This window comes from Rhinoderma darwinii, chromosome 8 (genome assembly GCF_050947455.1).
Source record: "Rhinoderma darwinii isolate aRhiDar2 chromosome 8, aRhiDar2.hap1, whole genome shotgun sequence".
In the NCBI taxonomy this organism is placed as follows: Eukaryota; Metazoa; Chordata; class Amphibia; order Anura; family Rhinodermatidae; genus Rhinoderma; species Rhinoderma darwinii.
In genome coordinates, this window is record NC_134694.1 from 1,493,269 (window position 1) to 1,516,124 (window position 22,856).

Here is a 22,856-nt window from a genome sequence, read left to right on the forward strand (position 1 = left end):
GAGAGCGGTGATGTCACTGCTGTATAATAGAACCTATATCTGGAGAGCAGTGATGTCACTGCTGTATAATATAACTGATATCTGGAGGGCGGTGATGTCACTGCTGTATAATATAACTGATATCTGGAGGGCGGTGATGTCACTGCTGTATAATATAACTGATATCTGGAGGGCGGTGATGTCACTGCTGTATAATATAACTGATACCTGGAGAGCGGTGATGTCACTGCTGTATAATATAACTGATATCTGGAGTGGTGATGTCACTGCTGTAAAATAGAACATATATGGAGAGCGGTGATGTCACTGCTGTATAATAGAACTGATATCTGGAGAGCGGTGATGTCATTGCTGTATAATATATCTGGAGAGAGGTGATGTCACTGCTGTATAATGTAACTTATATCTGGAGAACGGTGATGTCACTGCTGTAAAATAGAACATATATGGAGAGCGGTGATGTCACTGCTGTATAATAGAACTGATATCTGGAGAGCGGTGATGTCACTGCTGTATAATATATCTGGAGAGAGGTGATGTCACTGCTGTATAATATAACTGATATCTGGAGAGCGGTGATGTCACTGCTGTATATTATAACTGATATCTGGGGAGCGGTGATGTCACTGCTGTATAATGTAACTTATATCTGGAGAGCGGTGATGTCACTGCTGTATAATATAACGGATATCTGGAGAGCGGTGATGTCACTGCTGTATAATATAACTTATATCTGGAGAGCATTGATGTCACTGCTGTATAATATAACTGATATCTGGAGGGCGGTGATGTCACTGCTGTATAATATAACTGATATCTGGAGGGCGGTGATGTCACTGCTGTATAATATATATGGAGAGCATTGATGTCACTGCTGTATAATATAACTGATATATGGAGGGCGGTGATGTCACTTCTGTATAATATAACTGATATCTGGAGGGCGGTGATGTCACTGCTGTATAATATATATGGAGAGCATTGATGTCACTGCTGTATAATATAACTGATATCTGGAGGGCGGTGATGTCACTGCTGTATAATATATATGGAGAGCATTGATGTCACTGCTGTATAATATAACTGATATCTGGAGGGCGGTGATGTCACTGCTGTATAATATAACTGATATCTGGAGAGCGGTGATGTCACTGCTGTATAATATAACTGATATCTGGAGGGCGGTGATGTCACTGCTGTATAATATATATGGAGAGCATTGATGTCACTGCTGTATAATATAACTGATATCTGGAGGGCGGTGATGTCACTGCTGTATAATATAACTGATATCTGGAGAGCGGTGATGTCACTGCTGTACAATATAACTGATATCTGGAGAGCGGTGATGTCACTGCTGTATAATGTAACTTATATCTGGAGAGCGGTGATGTCACTGCTGTATAATATAACTGATATCTGGAGAGCGGTGATGTCACTGCTGTATAATGTAACTTATATCTGGAGAGCGGTGATGTCACTGCTGTATAATATAACTGATATCTGGAGAGCATTGATGTCACTGCTGTATAATATAACTGATATCTGGAGGGCGGTGATGTCACTGCTGTATAATGTAACTTATATCTGGAGAGCGGTGATGTCACTGCTGTATAATATAACTGATATCTGGAGAGCGGTGATGTCACTGCTGTATAATGTAACTTCTATCTGGAGAGCGGTGATGTCACTGCTGTATAATATAACTGATCTCTGGAGAGCGGTGATGTCACTGCTGTATAATATAACTGATATCTGGAGAGCGGTGATGTCACTGCTGTATAATGTAACTTATATCTGGAGAGCGGTGATGTCACTGCTGTATAATATAACTGATATCTGGAGAGCGGTGATGTCACTGCTGTATAATGTAACTTATATCTGGAGAGCGGTGATGTCACTGCTGTATAATATAACTGATATCTGGAGAGCGGTGATGTCACTGCTGTATAATGTAACTTATATCTGGAGAGCGGTGATGTCACTGCTGTATAATATAACTGATATCTGGAGAGTGGTGATGTCACTGCTGTATAATATAACTGATATCTGGAGAGCGGTGATGTCACTGCTGTATAATGTAACTTATATCTGGAGAGCGGTGATGTCACTGCTGTATAATATAACTGATATCTGGAGAGCGGTTATGTGACTCCTCCTTGTCACCATCTTCTCTTCTTGCATATACTACATGTATCAAATCTGAGCAATTTTCTTTGCCCCGGACTAAAGATCCCGGTCTGTTCCCTCTGCGGAATGAGATGTAAAGAACGGATTATACCGGGATATCATGGGAGGGATTGTGTCCTTAGGCAGGAGTCCCAGATTATCACCCCCTCCTGACCTGATGATCTGGAGAGGTCGGGAGTCCTGTAATGTTTTGTATCTCAGGGTAATAGTGTAGTATATTGCTTCTCATCTACCATACACTGACTCTGAAATATGGGGACAGCGGATGTATCACCGGATGACTTGGCTCCTATGCCGTTCACCTGTTGGAAAACTGGGGGAGAAACAATGACCGCCTATGTCTATGCTTTCTGAGACTACAAATCCTTACAGGATAATTTTGTGTATGTAAACGGTGACTCCACCAGCCGAATAGTGAGTGCAGCTCTGGAGTATAATACAGGATATATCTCAGGATCAGTACAGGATAAGTCATGTAATGTATGTACACCGTGACTCCACCAGCAGAATAGTGAGTGCAGCTCTGGAGTATAATACAGGATATAACTCAGGATCAGTATAGGATAAGTAATGTAATGTATGTACACAGTGACTCAACCAGCAGAATAGTGAGTGCAGCTCTGGAATATAATACAGGATGTAACTCAGGATCAGTACAGGATAAGTAATATAATGTATGTACACAGTGACTCCACCAGCAGAATAGTGAGTGCAGCTATGGAGTATAATACAGGATGTAACTCAGGATCAGTACAGGATAAGTAATGTAATGTATGTACACAGTGACTCCACCAGCAGAATAGTGAGTGCAGCTATGGAGTATAATAGAGGATGTAACTCAGGATCAGTACAGGATAAGTAATGTAATGTATGTACACAGTGACTCCACCAGCAGAATAGTGAGTGCAGCTCTGGAGTCCCTGTGAACTTACATAACTTATCCTGTACTGATCCGGAGTTACATTCTGTAATATACTCCAGAGCTGCACTCACTATTCTGCTGGTGGAGTCACTGTGTACATACAATACATTACTTATCCTGTACTGATCCTGAGTTACATCCTGTATTATACTCCAGAGCTGCACTCACTATTCTGCTGGTGGAGTCACTGTGTACATACATGACATTACTTATCCTGTACTGATCCTGAGTTATATCCTGTATTATACTCCAGAGCTGCACTCACTATTCTGCTGGTGGAATATAATAGACTGTAACTTAGGATCAGTACAGGATAAGTAATGTAATGTATGTAGGCAGTGACTCCACCAGCAGAATAGTGAGTGCAGCTCTGGAGTACAATACAGGATATAACTCCGTATCTGTACAGGATCAGTAATGTCATGTATGTACACAGTGAGTGCAGCTCTGGAGTATAATACAGGATGTAACTCAGGATCAGTACAGGATAAGTAATGTATGTACACAGTGACTCCATCAGCAGAATAGTGAGTGCAGCTCTGGAGTCACGTTCTACATACTTAACTTATCCTGTACTGATCCTGAGTTACATCCTGTATTATACTCCAGAGCTGCACTCACTATTCTGCTGGTGGAGTCACTGTGTACATACATTACTTATCCTGTACTGATCCTCAGTGACTCCACCAGCAGAATAGTGAGCACAGCTCCGGAGTATAATACAGGATATAACTCAGGATCAGTACAGGATAAATAATGTAATGTATGTACACAGTGACTCCACCAGCAGAATAGTGAGTGCAGCTCTGGAGTATAATACAGGATGTAACTCAGGATCAGTACAGGATAAGTTAAGTATGTAGAACGTGACTCCAGAGCTTCACTCACTATTCTGCTGGTGGAGTTACTGTGTACATACATTACATTGCTTATCCTGTACTGATCCGGAGTTACATCCTGTATTATACTCCAGAGCTGCACTCACTATTCTGCATGAGGAGTCGCTGTGTACATACATGACATTACTTATTCTGTACTGATCCTGAGTTACATCCTGTATTATACTCCAGAGCTGCACTCACTATTCTGCTGGTGGAGTCACTGTGTACATACATTACTTATTCTGTACTGATCCTGAGTTACATCTTGTATTATACTCCAGAACTGCACTCACTATTCTGCTGGTGGAGTATAATGTAAGCAATTCAGGATCATTATAGGATAAGTAATGTATGTACACAGTGACTCCACCAACAGAATAGTGAGTGCAGCTCTGGAGTAGAATACAGGATATAACTCAGGATCAGTACAGGATATGTAATGTATGTACACAGTGACTCCACCAGGAGATTAGTGAGTGCAGCTCTGGAGTCACGTTCTACATACTTTACATATCCTGTACTGATCCTGAGTAACATCCGGTATTATACTCCAGAGCTGCACTCACTCTTCTGCTGGTGGAGTCACTGTGTACATACATTACATTACTTATCCTGTACTGATCCTGAGTTACATCCTGTATTATACTCCAGAGCTGCACTCACTCTTCTGCTGGTGGAGTCACTGTGTACATACATTACTAATCCTGTACTGATCCTGAGTTATATCCTGTATTACACTCCAGAGCTGCACTCACTATTCTGCTGGTGGAGTATAATATAAGCAATTCAGGATAAGTAATGTAATGTATGTACACAGTGACTCCACCAGCAGAATAGTGACTGCAGCTCTGGAGTATAATACAGGATATAACTCGGGATCAGTACAGGATAAGTAATGTAATGTATGTACACAGTGACTCCACCAGCAGAATAGTGAGCGCAGCTCTGGAGTATAATACAGGATGTAACTCAGGATCAGTACAGGATAAGTAATGTAATGTATGTACACAGTGACTCCACCAGCAGAATAGTGAGTGCAGCTCTGGAGTATAATACAGGATGTAACTCAGGATCAGTACAGGATAAGTAATGTAATGTATGTACACAGTGACTCCACCAGCAGAATAGTGAGTGCAGCTCTGGAGTATAATACAGGATATAACTCAGGATCAGTACAGTATAAGTAATGTAATCTATGTACACGGTGACTCCACCAGCAGAATAGTGAGTGCAGCTCTGGAGTATAATACAGGATGTAACTCAGGATCAGTACAGGATAAGTAATGTATGTACACAGTGAGTCCACCAGCAGAATAGTGAGTGCAGCTCTGGAGTATAACACGGGCTGTAATTTGTTACTCTAGTCATACATTGGTCGTGTTTGTTTTCTGCTCTGCCTCACATCTGCTGTATATGGAGGAGTCCTGGGTGTGGGGGAGGGGTGGATTGCTGCCTGATGGGAGTTGTTCATGTCCTGCGATCTTTGTGTTACTGATGTTCTGGAGTTTGGTTGGTTCGGCGTGTGTCGCGTGTTTCGGCAGTGACCTCGCCACCTGTGTAGAATATAAATCGGTGGAAAAGTCCACAAATCCCAAAAAACCAGGAGGCAAAAGGAGGTTATTACGCAGATTATTCCTCGCTGCGTCCTAATCCGGTGTTTATAAGCAGGTTTATGTGACCTTCAAGCGGAGTGAGATCCGGCTGCATCAGGAACAGTGCGATGCGGCTGACGGAGGCCGAGCCACAATATTCAGCTCCGCGCCGGGCACGGTCACCAACTGCGTAGCCCATGGGATCGCCGCGCTGGCTGCTCGTGGTCCTGCCGCCTCTCGTCTTCTCCTCGCTGGGTGAGTAAAACCTCAATGGACGCCGCTCTGATCTCTGAAGATGTAATGCTGGGTTTATAGGGGGAGATATTGGCGCCGGTTAGACGAGCGTCCTGGTAATTATCGGCATGCAGATATATGGTCAGGACGCTAACGGGAAAATTAATTTACAATAAATCGTTGTGATGGGACGTCGCTGCTGGTCGCGGTTCACACGCTGCTATTCCACGGATTTCAGGGCAGGTCACATGACTGGATCGCGAACTTACACGTAGCGCCTGCAGCCGCAATGTGACGTTACCGGTCGGATTAGGTGACTTCATCCTTATTACCCAGCATGCAAAATATGTATCCTATGTATAGGACTGGTGCAGTCCTATGTAAATCAAGCTTCGTCATTGTATCATTTTCTGCCGCTTTCTAATTGACTTTGTTACAAGATCTCTGCTTGTTGTCAGTGAATGAGAATGTCCTGACCTAGTCTTGCTCGCGCAGCTGAGAGTTTGTTACAGTGTATTATTTTAGAGCAGTGATTCTTAGCGGGAGGCGTCCGCTAGCTGTAGGGGGGGGGGGGCAGTTTTGGCAGAAGTGATGGGTGCCGGCGACGCTGCGCTGCAAATCTCCGGTTCAGCAACGTAATTTAATAATTTTGTGCTTTAAATCTGGACACAAGCGCTAAACTCAAAACCTAAATCTTACCGGTAATGCGGCGGTATATCGTAGCGCCCAGGCGGTTCCCGGATCACTCGTAATAAACCGGACGTCCCCGGAGGCAGAAAACCGCCTATTTCTAGAACTCGTAGGAAGATCGCCTTATATCGTAGCGCTAGTAGTGACGTCACGGGTATCTGTGGGGAGTAAATGTGGTATGCTGCCGGCCGGAGCTCGCCACTGCGCTGGACTTATACGGCTGGGTTCCCACTTGGCGTGAACGTTGCGTTATTTCCACCGCAGCATTAACAGCGGATGAGAATGAAACAAATTTCGTGCAAACGCTGCAGTAAAATCCACAGTGAAAGCGTTTATAAAGTGACCTGCAGCGCGTCCCGGAGTCGCTGCTCGTCTTCTGTTGTGAGTTTTCCCCGTTGAATTCCATAAGAGGTAAAACTCGCAACAAACAGCAAATCATACAGAAAAACAGCCCGTTTTTTGTTTAAAAAATTATAAAAATCTCCTATTTACCCCTCAGGTGTTGTCATGGCGACGCGTTCCGCTGTTCTCTGACGTTTCATCCCATGTGACTGCTGCAGCGTCATCCCTGGGGGACGGGCTGGATGAAGAACGGCAACGCGTCGCTATGACAACACCCGGGGGGTGGGAGTTTACTTTTTTTTTTTTTTTTTTTTTTCCATATGACGGCTGCAGATGGAGGGGCATTGATGAGACTTTATTCACCCTCCATAGTAACAGTAAAGTAGCGCAGGTGCAGCGGAGGATGAATAAAGTCTCATCAATGCCCCTCCATCTGCAGCCGTCCTGTGGACCGGAGCGCCGTCTTGTTGGGACAGAAGGGGGGGGGGGTGACCGCGGACATATAGAAAACGGGACACGGCTTAAAGAAACTGCGTGTATATATTTGTGTCGTCGTCACTGTTAACGCCCATTCATCCACATTCGCATTCAGATCTCTCTCCCAGCAATGACGGCGGCACCGGTGGATTAGCGGGACGGACTTGCCTGTAGATTCGCTCGTCGGGCGGTCGGCAGGTGTGAGGATATGTTCACACGGCCAAATTACGGCTTGAAAGCAATGGGCTGACGTTTGTCTGTTCACACGAGGCGTATATTTAAATGACGTTGTCAAAAGACGGCGCGTAAATAGACGCCCGCGCCAAAGAAGTGTCCTGTCACTTCTTGGGGCGTAATTGGAGCCGTTATTCATGGACTCCAATGAAAAGCAGCGCTAATTACGTCCGTAATGGACGCGGCGTTCAAGCGCCTGCACATGCCGTTACGGCTAAAATGACGGGGCTGTTTTTCTCCTGAAAACATCCCCGTAATTTCGGCCGTAACGGACGTACGTGCACGTGTGAACATTCCCTTACTGTTGTTTTAGTGGCGTTTTAATAGTCGAGAACGTGGCTCTGGTTTTACTATCCAGGACCGATACGCCGCACGATTTATACATCCGCTAATGGCGTAACGTGCTGCTCTGGGGCCTGTGCGGTGGCGCTTCCACATAGGTGACCTTGAATATAGTCGCGCAGCCGAGCGCCTGAACTGTCCTCCGGTTGCTGCTGATGTCCGGGTGAGGTAACAGGGCGGCCATGTCGTGTTGTCGCGTTCACGGATATTGTACCTATAAGATGTTGTGGTGATCACTCACAGGTGGGCACGGCGGGCTGGCGAGGACTCTGGTCATGTGTGCAGATGCAGTAATGTGGCACCACACGGGCTCAGTGCTAGGGAGGAGCCTGACTATATAGCGGGTGTTTTTTTTTTTTTTTGTTTTTTTTTGGCGCGCCCGGCGGTCAGTGAGATTAAGAAGCGTACAGAGAGCCAGTCCAGGGCGAGTGGAGTAACGCACGAGACTGACCACGTGGCAGAGAACCGGAGGAGGATTGGGCAGTATTGCCATTTGTCGCTGTGAAAGCAGATCCTGTGTCCTGGGTGGTTCCGGACCTTCACGATGATGGGGCTGCGGTGTGACCTGGGTCTGCCGAGGAGAACGCGTGGTGACCATAAGAGACCCTGTGTGTCCGGCTAGAGGAGATGGACCACTTCCTGCGGCGTCCTTTACTGAGGGCAGACCCCCTGCTGCAAGTGTGATCAAGGACCAGAGACTGCTACTCTAGGTGCCACTCTTGGAACTGCTACACTAGGTGCCACTCTTGGAACTGCTGCACTAGGTGGCACTCTTGGAACTGCTGCACTAGGTGCCACTCTTGGAATTGCTGCACTAGGTGGCTCTCTTGGAACTGCTACACTAGGTGGCTCTCTTGGAATTGCTACACTAGGTGGCACTCTTGGAATTGCTGCACTAGGTGCTATGATCTTGTTTCGTTAAAGTGTACTGTGTCTCAGTTACTGCGCCATTCTCGGGTGGGATCTCACGCCAGGGTCAAGAGCCGCACTCAATAAAAACTGACTACCTTACAGGGCCTCATGCAAAATCTGTAACCGTGCCCTCACCTACCATATGCCAGTTATAATAGGATGTCTTCTTATGGGGCAGAAGGGTCTCTGGGCCTCCTCAGACACCAGGGTCTGGGGTGACTGCTTCCTCTGCACCCCCTATAACTACACCTCTAACCTTCGCATTGCTGGTAGGTGGAATGTGGACAGTTCTCTGTGTTCTCCCGTCGGGATTGTTAAAATTACAGCAGATTTGGGGAACCGGGGAGGAGCAACATCCAGATCTGGCCGTCATTTACCTAATTGTATCTGTGGGGGTGGGGGGGGGCTCTGTGTGGGGGTGCTATCTATGGTGGGGTGCAGTTCTTTATAGTGTTTGACACCATTGTACTCTGGGGCACAGTATTTGGTACTGTTTTTTATATTTAGGGGCACAGTGTGTGGCACCATGAGAATTTTGTCTTTGTTTATAGGTGCAGAAAAGTCATTCATTTTTTGTGAAACCGCAACTCATTTTACTTAGTACAAACTTCTATGGCAGGGATTTAATTGAATTTACAAATGATCTGAACTGTGTTTGTGCTTGTTACATATATGGACTGATCTTGGTTGTGGTGCTGTATACATGTACTGAGCTTGGTTGTGATGCTGTATATATGTACTGAGCTTGGTTCTTGTGCTGTATATATGTACTGAGCTTGGTTGTGGTGCTGTATATATGTACTGAGCTTGGTTCTTGTGCTATATATATGTACTGAGCTTGGTTCTTGTGCTGTATATATGTACTGAGCTTGGTTGTGGTGCTGTGTATATATGTACTGATCTTGGTTGTGGTGCTGTATATATGCACTGAGCTTGGTTCTGGTGCTGTATATATGTACTGAGCTTGGTTCTTGTGCTGTATATATGTACTGAGCTTGGTTGTGATGCTGTATATATGTACTGAGCTTGGTTCTTGTGCTATATATATGTACTGAGCTTGGTTCTTGTGCTGTATATATGTACTGAGCTTGGTTGTGGTGCTGTGTATATATGTACTGAGCTTGGTTGTGGTGCTGTATACGTGTACTGATCTTGGTTGTGGTGCTGTATATATGCACTGAGCTTGGTTCTGGCGCTGTATATATGTACTGAGCTTGGTTCTTGTGCTGTATATATGTACTGATCTTGGTTGTGGTGCTGTATATATATGCACTGAGCTTGGTTCTGGTGCTGTATATATGTACTGAGCTTGGTTCTTGTGCTGTATATATGTACTGAGCTTGCTTCTTGTGCTGTATATATGTACTGAGCTTGCTTCTGGTGCTGTATATATGTACTGAGCTTGGTTCTGGTGCTGTATATATGTACTGAGCTTGGTTCTGGTGCTGTATATATGTACTGAGCTTGGTTCTTGTGCTGTGTATGTATATGTACTGGGCTTGGTTCTGGTGCTGTATATATGTACTGAGCTTGCTTGTGCTGTATATATGTACTGAGCTTGGTTGTGGTGCTGTATATATGTACTGAGCTTGGTTCTTGTGCTGTGTATATATGTACTGGGCTTGGTTCTGGTGTCATATATATGTACTGAGCTTGGTTCTTGTGCTGTATATATGTACTGAGCTTGGTTCTGGTATTTGTATGTATGTACTGAGCTTTGTTCTGGTGCTGTATATATGTACTAAGCTTGGTTGTGTGTGTGTGTGTCTATATATGTACCAAGCTTGGTTCTGGTGTTTTGTATATATGTACTGTGATTGCTTCTGGTGTGTGTGTGTGTCTATATGTACCAAACTTTGTTCTGGTGTTGTATATATGTACTGAGGTTGGATCTGGTGCTGTATATATGTACTGAGCTTTGACCTGGTGCTGCATATATGCACTGAGCTTTGACCTGGTGCTGTATATATGTACTGAGGTTGGTTCTGGGGCTGTATATATGTAATGAGCTTGGTTCTGGTGTTGTATATATGTAATGAGCTTGGTTCTGGAGCTGTAATTATATAGAATATATTTATAATAAGATTGCAGGGCAGATGGAATTGATCTCAATTCATTGTATGTTTCATGGGGACTTGTCAGGTAATTTTAACCCCTTGAACCGCCACCATGCGGTAATACATGACCTGACAATATTTCCAAATGTATGTGTTAGTTTTTTTTTTTTGTTTTTTTTTTTCAGGTGCAGCCAAATCTATAAAATCAACATAATTACTCATTAAAGGGTCATGATCGGTGCCGCCATCCTCAAGAGCCGCATAGTCCGGCCTCCAAACCCACCTTTCCATGTTTGCTTGACATCCTCCTGGCTGATACAACTTTCTCAGATACGCCATTGCCCTATTCTACTTGGGGGGGCTGTGTGGCACTATGCACAAGGGGGAGGGGGCTGTGTGGCACTATGCACAAGGGGGAGGGGGCTGTGTGGCACTATTCACAAGGTGGGGGCTGTGTGGCACTATTCACAAGGTGGGGGGGGGGCTGTGTGGCACAGTGCACGAGGGGTTCCTAGTTATGCCCCTGTACAGGATGTATTTGGAATATTGTGTCTGTCTTGATTATTAGAATAACGGTCCATGGTGCGACACCCCCAGGTACGTATATATTTGTTTGCAAAGCCGAACCTGTTTAATAATTAGGATCCCTCCTCTGGAACGCTGTTGGTTTTTCTGCTTTGTTCGTTCTTTTTGCCAGTGTGACTAATATCTCTGTTTTATATTCCGGTCGGAGGTAACGGCTATTACATCACAGTGCTTAACATTTAGGGTATGTGCACACACACTAATTACGTCCGTAATTGACAGACATATTTCGGCCGCAAGTACCGGACCGAACACAGTGCAGGGAGCCGGGCTCCTAGCATCATACTTATGTACGATGCTAGGAGCCCCTGCCTCTCCGTGGAACTACTGTCCCGTAGTGTAATCATGATTACAGTACGGGACATTTGTCCTGCAGCGAGGCAGGGACTCCTAGCATCGTACATAACTATGATGCTAGGAGCCCGGCTCCCTGCACGGTGTTCAGTCCAGGACTTGCGGCCGAAATACGTCTGTCAATTACGGACGTAATTAGTGTGTGTGCACATACCCTTATATTCATGCAGAGATATTCTGATCCCACGTTTCTCCGTCCGTGTTCACGGCTTGTTTCGTCGTGTGTGTGCCTTTTATTCCCTCCGGCCTTTCTTGCGATAATTATAAACCACATAAACGAAATTCTGTGGCTATAATTCTCAGTAATACATAATGCTGCAGTATTTATTATGACCACAAGATGGCGAAACACAAATTGTCCGATGCACAAGCCTTCTATATGCTATAGGGTCCCACTGTTTTTATCCCCATAGACTAATATGGAATCCATTTTACGGGTCACGCAAAATGCAGTGTGAACCCAGCCTTAGGATAATTTAGGTTAGCGGATAATGTGCTGCTCTGCCATCTTGTGGCCATAATGCATACTGCAGTGTTATGTTTAATGTATAAATTATGGTGCACAATTTTTTGGATACTGGACAATCCACCTGTGTACAACTCTACAGTACATACTGCCCTCTTGTGGTCATGACTAGTACTACTTTTTATATTCGCATGTTTATATCCTTGGCGCCCATCTTCTAGCCTCCAGTGCTTTTTGTCATTTTATAGAATACTGAACGTTATATTGATCAATGTTTTCACAAAAGATAAAATACGAGAAGTCCGAGGTATGAAAGCGAAAAAAATACAGCAATAACGTTTTATCGCTAATGACCGCCCATGCGCTTCTTCATGGCGGTCATTAAGGATCCTTATACCGCGTCGCTGCCTCTTTATCAGGGCTATATCTATTGAAAAATAAAAAACCGTAACCGCTTTTGAAATGCGATGAGTAAAAATGGAATCAATTACTCTGTCATTATGGCCTCAAATGGGATTATTCTGATTATTAGTATTTTTATTTTATTATTTTTTATTATGCGCTGCGTAAGTTTCATATCGGACTCCTGTCTCTTGTACAATATATTCTCCGCTTTATGGCTGTAACTGGTAGTGGAAAGTTTTTTTTTTTTTTTTTGTTTTTTTTTACAACCTTTCTCCCATATTTTGTGTTTAGAATAATTTGTTTTATCAGCAGCATCCGAATAGCAGTGCAAAGGCAGAGAATGTGGTGGTGGTTGTTGTGGTGTGTGTGTGTGTGTGTGTGTGTGTGTGTATGTATATATATTCGTTTTTTAATTGCACTCCCCCTCCCCTTCCTTATTGTGCTAGGTGGACTCCTCCTCTGCCTACCCCTCATCCTGGTCCCTTGTAGTAAGGGATATAAACCCCCAAAAAGTGACTAAACGGCAGAAGTCCCGTTATGGCCACAAGAGGGCGCTGTGCACTATACGCTGCTAACTTATGGCCATAAATACAGTAAGATCTTGTAGGACCGGGGAAGCCACAAACTATTCTATAATGTTAAATAGTTTTGTGTCAAGGACGACGGCATTGTAGGTATGAGACCTGTATTGGCGAACCATAAAAGTTCTACATGCGGCTTTCAGAGCACCGGATCCTTCTTCAGGTGGGTTTACAAATGAACGACTTAGAAAAGAGCAGAACATCAAAGACAATTATTACATGAGGTGATACATCAGCAAGAGAAGCCGGGGCCATAAAAGGGAGGTTATAGGGTGAGGACTTAGGAGGGGTCTGGGGTCAGTCTGATGGGGGATGGGACATGCGTCCATGTAACGGTTCATAGATCCAGGCGTTTGGTTGAGGCCTCGCATCAATGACTGGAATTTTATCATCCGCTTCAAATCCTAAATTGTTCTGTTATTCCGATGACCCTTCAGCATTAGGACTTTTAAATCTGCCGAACTAGAGGAAGAAATTAGCGCTACATACGGATCTGTTCAGACTGAAGACCACGCCGGCTGTCACTGAGGAATACAGTCCTACAACAGGGACACCATCCGCGGATTATTGATCAGATCTACAGAGCAACAAGAATCCCAAAGAGTGATAATCTGCAGTACAAAGAGAAGGAAGACCACAGCAGGGCACCCCTAGTGGTCATATACAACCCACAATTGAACGTCTGCTGCTGATCTCCAACCTATATCTAACAAAGACCATAAACTGCAGGAAATCTTCCCGGAGTTACCTCTCCCTGCACACAAACCGCCCCCAAACCTGAGGAATCTCCTGGTCAGACGTCTCATCACCATCCGAGACCGGAACCGTAGAACGTGTAAGACCTGAACCGACATCTTGTCATCAAACTCCATCCTCATCCCAAACATGACACTGGACTAGAACATCACCGGCCCGTTCTCCATCATCCTCCAATGTAGAGAACGGGATCCGGAGAACAAGGGGCATCCACAAAGGAACCTACAAAAACTGCAAACCAGGAAGAATCTCCCCAGACTGTGACATAGGCGCTGATACCCCTGGGGGCCCCTCATCTCCCCAGACCATGAAACAGGCGCTGGATGCCCCCGGGGGACACCTCTCTGGAGCAGACAGGAGATTTATAAGTCCTAATACTGAGGGGTCATATTAAGAACGACACAGAAAAACGTGGGAACTGCAGCTGCTGAGAACACCCCGATCATTGACGCGAGGCCTCAACCTAACGCCTGGATCTATGAGCCGTTACATGGACGCACGTCCCATCCCCCATCAGACTGACCCCAGACCCCTCCTAAGTCCTCACCCTATAACCTCCCTTTTATGGCCCCGGCTTCTCTTGCTGATGTATCACCTCATGTAATAATTGTCTTTGTTCTGCTCTTTTCTAAGTCGTTCATTTGTAGACCCACCTGAAGAAGGATCCGGTGCTCTGGAAGCTGCAAACGTCATTTCTCTGGTTTAGCCAATAAAGATTTCATTCCTACAATGCTTTTTGTCTTTTTTGACACCAGTATTAAACATTGCGTTTAGTTATAATTAAAATGTAACATGTTGCAATACGAATTCTGTCCTCGAGATGATATCCTGTGGCCCAAACTAGTACTTCAGACTATTCAAAGTACATCACATTGTAGCAGTAATTATGGCCACATCATGGCGTATTTATTTATTATTATTCATGTATTTATCGCCACCCTGTGGTCATGGCGTGTGTGTGTGTTTTTGTTGTAAATTTGTTTGGATTTCTTGCCGCTTTACTCTTTGGTTACTTCATTAGTGGTAAAGCGCTATGCAATATGTTGGTGCGATATAAAGAGATTATTATCATGGGCAGCAGAGGCTAAAAACATGAGATGTAAAATGATACAACGTGGCAATACTAATAGTATAGTCGGACTTTGTGCTATTTATCACCATCTTCCGCCATAGACTGTACTGCAATGTTATGTTTTTGTACTTTCATATTTGCATTTACTATCCCCGCTAAATCGATTTAGGTTTTGGCTTCCAGTACTTTGTGACTATTATGAGGTATTTTGAATCCATTTTTTTTTTATATAATATATATTTGTACAGCAGAAAATTCAGTCTAACGATTACCTTAAGAGAAGGGGGAGCTCCATAAATGTTATAAGTAATCTAGTATTTCTTCAGATAAGTTGCTACTATTATATATATATATATATATATATATATATATATATATATATATATATTCTGAGATTTTAGGAATTTGGTCTGGATTTATTATAAAACGTTCCCAGTTAGGAGAATGCTAATCAATCGCCTTCTAAACAAAAACTATAAAGTAATGTATAGGTTATGAAATACAACATTGCAGTACAAGTTATGGCCACGAGATGGCTGATGTATTGTACAATGGACAAGCCATCCATAGTAAACTCGTATAGCAGATTATGCGCTGCTCTGCCATCTTGTGGCCATAATTAGTACTACAAAGTTTTTATCCGTAATCCTCAGTCCCTGCTCTGACTTCTATATATTCTTTGTTCAAACGGTAATAAATTAAGTTCTGGAAGCATGAGGCAGCGAGAACTATTGAATCAAATATTTAAAGTTCTACTCCATCCTGTGGCCATAATTTTAGTATTGCTATGTTATGTACTTTTTGTATTTATCGCCGCTGTGGCCATAAATGGTACCGCAATGTTGTATACAACGCTGCAGTGCCAGTTACGGCCACAAGATGGCAGAGAATGTATCGTACGCTAATAAGACCGGGTTCACACGGAGTATTTTGCAGGAGGAGTATCTGCCTCAAAATTCCGTTTGGAAGTTTGAGGCAGATTGTCCTCTCCCTGCACGCCGATTTTCGCAGGGTTTTTCGCCCGCGGCCATTGAGCGCCGCGGGCATAAAACACCGTGAAATACGCTTTCTCTGCCTCCCATTGGGCTGTGTTCACACTGAGTTTTTTTGCAGGAGGAAAATTCCTCCTGCAAAAACTGCTCCAGTAGGTTTTTGCACAGTGGTTAGACAAAAACTCGTCAAAACACTCGTCGGTTTTTTTTATCCTCTTTCTGACTCCTTGAAATGGGGTTTTGGAGGCGGAAACCTCCTCAAGATGGGTCATGTTGCTTCTTTTTACCACGACGAGTTTTTTTTACTCGTGGTAAAAAAAAAATCGTCTGCCTCCCATTTGAAATCAATGGGAGGCATTTTCGGGCGGTTTTTGAGAAGTTTTTTGCCGTGGTTTCTGCCCCAAAAAACTCGTAAAAAAATTCAGTGTGAACAGGGCCTTGAAGTCAATGGGAGGTCAGAGGCGGAAACGCCCGAAGATAGGGCATGTTGCTTCTTTTAGGGTATATGCACACATACTAATTACGTCCGTAATTGACGGACGTATTTCAGCCGGAAGTCCCGGACCGAACTCAGTGCAGGGAGCCGGGCTCCTAGCATCATACTTATGTACGATGCTAGGAGTCCCTGCCTCGCTGCAGCACAACTGTCCTGTACTGTAATCATGTTTTCAGTACGGGACAGTAGTTCCACGGAGAGGCAGTGACTCCTAGCATCGTACATAACTATGATGCTAGGAGCCCGGCTCCCTGCACTGTGTTCGGTCCGGGACTTGCGGCCGAAATACGTCCGTCAATTACGGACGTAATTAGTGTGTGTGCACATACCCTTACTGCTCGCGGGAAAAGACGCCGACGCCTCCCATTGAAATCAATGGGAGGCATTTTCGAGCCGTTTTTGCCGAGTTTTGCGACGCGGTCTCCGCGTCAAAAAACTCGTCAAAATAGTCCGTGTGAACATAGCAAGGTTTGAGGCAGATTTTCCTCTGCCTCCACGCCGATTTTTTTTTTTTTTATTTTTTTATTTTTATTTATTTTTTTCCCCCCGCGTTTTTCAGCCGCGGCCGTAGTGCGCAGCGGCCATAAAACGCTGCGAAATACGCTTTATCTGCCTCCCATTGATGTCAATGGGAGGTCAGAGGCATAATCGCACTAAGATAGGGCATGTCCCTTTTTTCTCCCACGAGCCGGTTTTACCACTCGCGGAAGAAAACCGCTTCCGCCTCCCATTGAAATCAATGGGAGGCATTTTTGGCCGGTTTTTGGCGAGTTTTGCTGCGCGTTTTCCACGTCCAATAACTTGTCAAATAACTGTGTGAACATACCCTAATATGAAATTTAGAGCGGAGAATGTCCTTCTCTGCCATCTTGTGGCTATAATTTGTACTGCAACGCTTTATCCTAAATCTGGCGCACAAAAATACAATGTACAAGCCTCTATAGCAATTATACAGTACGTAAATAATGCCCCTTTCTGCCCTCTTGTGACCAAAACTGGTGTTGCAACATGGTATTCTTTTTACATGTGACTCTTTACAACCTGAACAACGTGTCGCAGAAGAAACAAATAAGACCCTGTTCACACAGTTTTTGCAGGAGGAAAATTCTGCCTCAAAATGGGATTTTGAGGCAGATTTTGACCTGCTTGCACACCGTTTGTCGTGATTTTCGCTGCGTTTTTCGCTCGCGCCCATTGAGTGCCACAGGCAAAAAACGCAGCGAATTACGCTTTCTTTGCCTCCCATTGATGTGAATGGGAGGTCAGAGGCGTAAACTCGTGAAGATGGGGCATGTCGCTTCTTTTTAAAAGGTAAAATACGAGAGGCCAAAGAACGGACAGACGTTTAATGCAAATACAAAATTGAAAGTGCAAGCATACAACGGTGCAATACCAATTATGGCCACAAGGTGGCGGATAATATATTATACAATGGTCAAGGCTTCTAAAAGTTTTACATAGCGTGTATGATCTGCACCACCATCCTGTGGCCATAACCAGTACTGCAATGTGTTTTTCTTTTGTTAACCTTTTTTTTTTTTTTTTGTCCTATTTGGCTTTGGGTATTAACTTCTTCTTCTCTTTTTTTTTTTTTTTTTTTTTTTTTTCTTTTGCTATAAATATACAATTTTTTCCTATTGAAATGCTAATTCACTGTAGGCCACAGGATGGGCCTCAACAAGAAAGGCAAAGTAGAACTTTATGTACTTGTGGCCATAATTTTCTGACCGCATTGCAGTACAAATTATAGCCACTAGATGGCAAAGCAGCACATTAGCTGTATAAATTACATACTGTATAGGTTTGTACAACGTATTATTCGCCATCTTGTGGACATAATTTGTACTGCAACGTACTGTTTATTTTTAACTAACACAAGTTATGGCCACAAGCTAAAATAATGTATAGTAAATACTGTGGAGCTGAAAAGTTTGTGAACCCTTCAGAATTTTCTATATTTCTGCATAAATTTGACCTAAAACTTCATCAGATTTTCACACCAGTCCTAAAAGTAGATAAAGAAAACCAAACCTATGAGTCAATGATATTGGACTTGGTCATCTATTTATTGAGGGAAATGTTCCAATATCCCTCATCTGTGAGTGGTATAAGTATGTGAACCTCTTGTTTCCGTATCCGGTGTGACCTTCTTGTGCAGCATCTAAACGTCTCCGCTAATTGTTGATCAGTCCTGCACCTCGGCTTGGAGGATTAGTAGCCCGTTCTAAACCGCTTCAACTCTGCTATGTTGGTGGTTTCCGCCCATGAACTGATCGCTTCATGTCCTTCCACGACATTTCTATTGGATTACGCTCAGGACTTTGACTTGTCCATACCAAATCTTTTGACTTCTTCTTTGCCCACTCTGTGGTAGAGCGAATTGTGGGCTCGGGGCCGTCGTCTTGCTGCGTGACCCACGTTCTCTAGATTCAGCTCATGGACAGATGTTCCGACATTTTCCTTTACACTTTGCTGGTATAATTCACAAGTCATTGCTCCACCAATGACGGCCGTCCTGGCCCAGATCCCACCACCGTCGTGTATCACCGGGGTTTTTAGGCTGGATTTCCGTCTTTTCTTTTCTCCACATAACTCTTCTCAGACACACGGAAAAGCTCTGTTCTCGTCTCATCCGCCCACTGAACATGGTCCCGGTAGTCCTCCGGCTCGTCCAGGTGATCTTCAGTAAACTGCAGACGGGCCGCAATGTTCTTTTTGGAGAGCAGCGGCTTTTCCCTGCGCTCCGGCCATTCATAGTTCCGTGTCCTCCTGATTGTGACTCCTGAACATCAGATGAAAGGCCTTTAGTTACTTAGAGGTGACCTTGAGTCCTTCGACCTTGCGGACTATTATACGTCTTGCTCTTGGCTTGATCTTTGTTGGTCGACTACTCCTGGGGAGGGTCTTGAATTTCCTCCATTTGTTCACAATCTGACTGGCTTGTTGAGTCTGAACTCTTTACAGAGGTTTTGTGAACTTTTTCCAGCCGGATGAGCAGCAACAACGACGACTCTTCTTCGCTCCTCAGAAATCTCCTTTGTCCGTGCCATAATACACGTCCACCAACATGCATTGTGAAGATCAGACTATGATAGATCCCTGGTTTTTACATGGAACGTGTCGCCCGCTCACCTGATTGTCACCCCTATTGATTGAAAACACTGCGACTCTAATTTCACCTTCAAATTATCTGATCAACCCAAAGGTTCACATACTTTTACCACTCCAGATATGGGATATTGGATCATTTTCCTCCATAGATAGATCACAAAGTCGAATATTTTTGACTCCTTTTTGGTTTTCTTTATTTACTTTTAGGACTTGTGTGAAAATCTGATGTTGTTTTAGGTCCAATCTATAAAGAAAATTCTGAAGGGTTCACAAACTTTCAAGCATCACTTCAATGCCCTCCTGTGGCCATGCAACCTCTTACAATGAAACATTGTTGCAGAACAGCACATTATATAACAGATGATCACATATAGAAGGATTGTACAAAATATTTGTGCGCCATCTTGTGGCTATAATTTGCATTATTATGTAAAAGACCTAAAGTTCCAGTACTAATAATAGCCACATGGTGGCAGTGTAGCAAATGATCTGCTATACAAGCTTCATAAGGAAGGCTCGTCCATTGTGCAATACATTATTCGCCATCTTGTGGCCATAACTAGTACTGCAACATTATCTTTTTTTTAATTCTAGAACCGATCCAGAACTTTAGCCTTTTCCTAATCGGGAACGTTGTTTATTAATCACCCTTTATATTTTCTTGTTTTAAAGTGCAGGCCCCCAGATGGCGCATAATGTAAAAAATCTACTGTATATCATTATATAGCAAATTATGTTGTCTAGTCAAAAAAACAAAGTTACAGCACTAAATTTTGTCTTTTTTTTTCAGATTCGGGCATGAGGGTCTTTATTTCTTTTCTCACACAACTTCCATGTACCATTCTTTTGTCCGGATAATTCCACCTTTTTATAAAGGTTTTCCTTTAAATGTTTGGTTATAATAAATATTTCAATGGCTTAGTGTCCTATTTGTTTTGCAGTCTGCGGCCTCCAGTGCTACGGCTGCAACATCATCTCCGGGGCCAGATACATAGACCAGGGCTGCACAAGTCCAGAGGTGATGACCTGCTCCAACTCACACAAGGGGTTCAAGCAAAGATTCTGCATCAAGACAGAAAGCGGTGAGTGCTGATCACCGGAGATCGTCCCATCGAGGAGAACCCCCCCCCCCATATGATGTGTGTCCAGGTTAAAGGAGGTGAACACTTTGTTTTTATATCTAGAGATTACCGGCCTGAGGCTGCACTACTGAAGGATTCTGATGACCTGTCCCCGTCTGGCAGATCAGCATTAAATCAGATTTGAAAACCTTTTTCACAACCTTTTGTTTTTGTGTGGCTTTTATGCAGATCTGTGTTTCCATAGTAACAGACCACAAACAGACCCTGTGTAGTCAGATCCTGCAGTAATATTGCCATCTGACGACGCAGTTTGTTTGTAGTCTGTTACCATGGACACAGGTCTTCATAGCAGCTGCGCTTTGGGTCGATTGCGTCTACGTGCTCCAAACACAATAGTTGTTCTTATTAAGAAACATTAGTGAGGATTCGGGAGCGTTAACCGCGTGTATCGCATTTGTTTCAGACTTGTATGGACCGATGTATAAAGGGGTGTGTGTGTGTGTGTGTGTGTGTGTGTGTGTGTGTGTGTTTGTGTATGTATATATGTGTGTATGTGTATGTATGTGTGTGTATATATATATATATATATATCTGCCCACTCCGCTTTATTTATGTTTTATAATGGAAAATCTCTTAAAGTAACAGTACACCTTCTTTTGATTTCATTCTCCTATTTAGTGGTGTTGGGAAAACGTCTGACCAGCGGTTGCGCCACGTCCCGTCACTGCCAGCAGCAGGAGCTCCCAGGTGTGCGGATCCACTGCTGTGACTCTGATCTATGTAACGGGGCCACGCGTCCTCCCGGCCTCAGTCGTCTTCTCCTCTGCCTCTTGTGGACGATCTGCTTCATCTTGTAAGATCCTTTTGGTGTTGTGGACAATTCAGATGATGGGGCTCCGAGGCTTCCGGTCCAGCAGCGACTGTACGTTGTGCAGAGAGACATCCGCTCGTGATCCTGATCGGTTACAGAACTGTGGATCGCTATCATGGTGGACGTTAATTGGCCTTTTCATGAATGGAAACTGCGATTTGTGGAGGACACAACCCCCACTGGATCTTCTGTGTATTCTACATCCTGAGAAGACTCCCAATCTATTGAATGATGCCACAATGATCAGCAACACCAGGGACCCCCCATATATCATGTCACCCACTGACCCAATCTACTGAAGATCATTCCACTTGCTGACTGACACCCCCACCCTGGGTGACTTTTAGGATCATCCTAACTGGGATGGCTACTGGTTTCATCATTGTGAATGTCGTCCCATCCCCTCCCCCATCTTGCTGCAGTCGCCCTGCTGGGATCCATTTAAACACTTTTGTTTAGAGAAAATCCTTAGAATCTGCTCGTGATTTATGTAAATAAATATTTGTAATAGGCAAAACCAATTTGTGCTTTGTGACTTGGTGGTTTCTCTGGAGTAAGCCGACCCCCCCCCCCCTATTCTAGCACCATGACCTCTCCGATCCCACAAATAAGGGCTCGTCCACACGTAGCGGAATTACTGCATATTTTCTGGCTGGAATTTTGACTGAAAAAACGCAGAATACAATAGCAGCAAAGTGGGTGAGATGTAACGAACCTCATCCACGCGCTGCGGAAAGATTCCGTCCATAAATTGACCTGCGGTGCGTATTTGTCCTACATGTCAATTCCTGATGCGGAAAGTGAAATGGATTGCTGCGTTTTTCAGATGTCACCATCCCCCAACACACTGAAAAACGCAGGAAATGATGCGTTTTTTTTTCTGCATAGGAACGTGTGCGTTTTTCAACTATTTGACGTAGACATTTTCTGCAGAAATTCCATTGTGTAGACAAGTCCTAACCCATAAGGCCTTGACTACGTGCTGTGTGAACAACCGCATCAAAAACGCGTTCTTTAATCTTACCATTGTGCATATGACGGATTGTTTACACGCACGTTTAAAAACAGAAAAGAAACTCTGTGTAAAAAAAAACAAAAAAAAAAAACATTAGGTCAATTCACTGGTACGCAAAACATGAATACCTCCAGAACCTGAAAACACCTCCTGCTCAGTCACTGACAGCAAGCACCTATCTTGAAAATGGTGAGAAA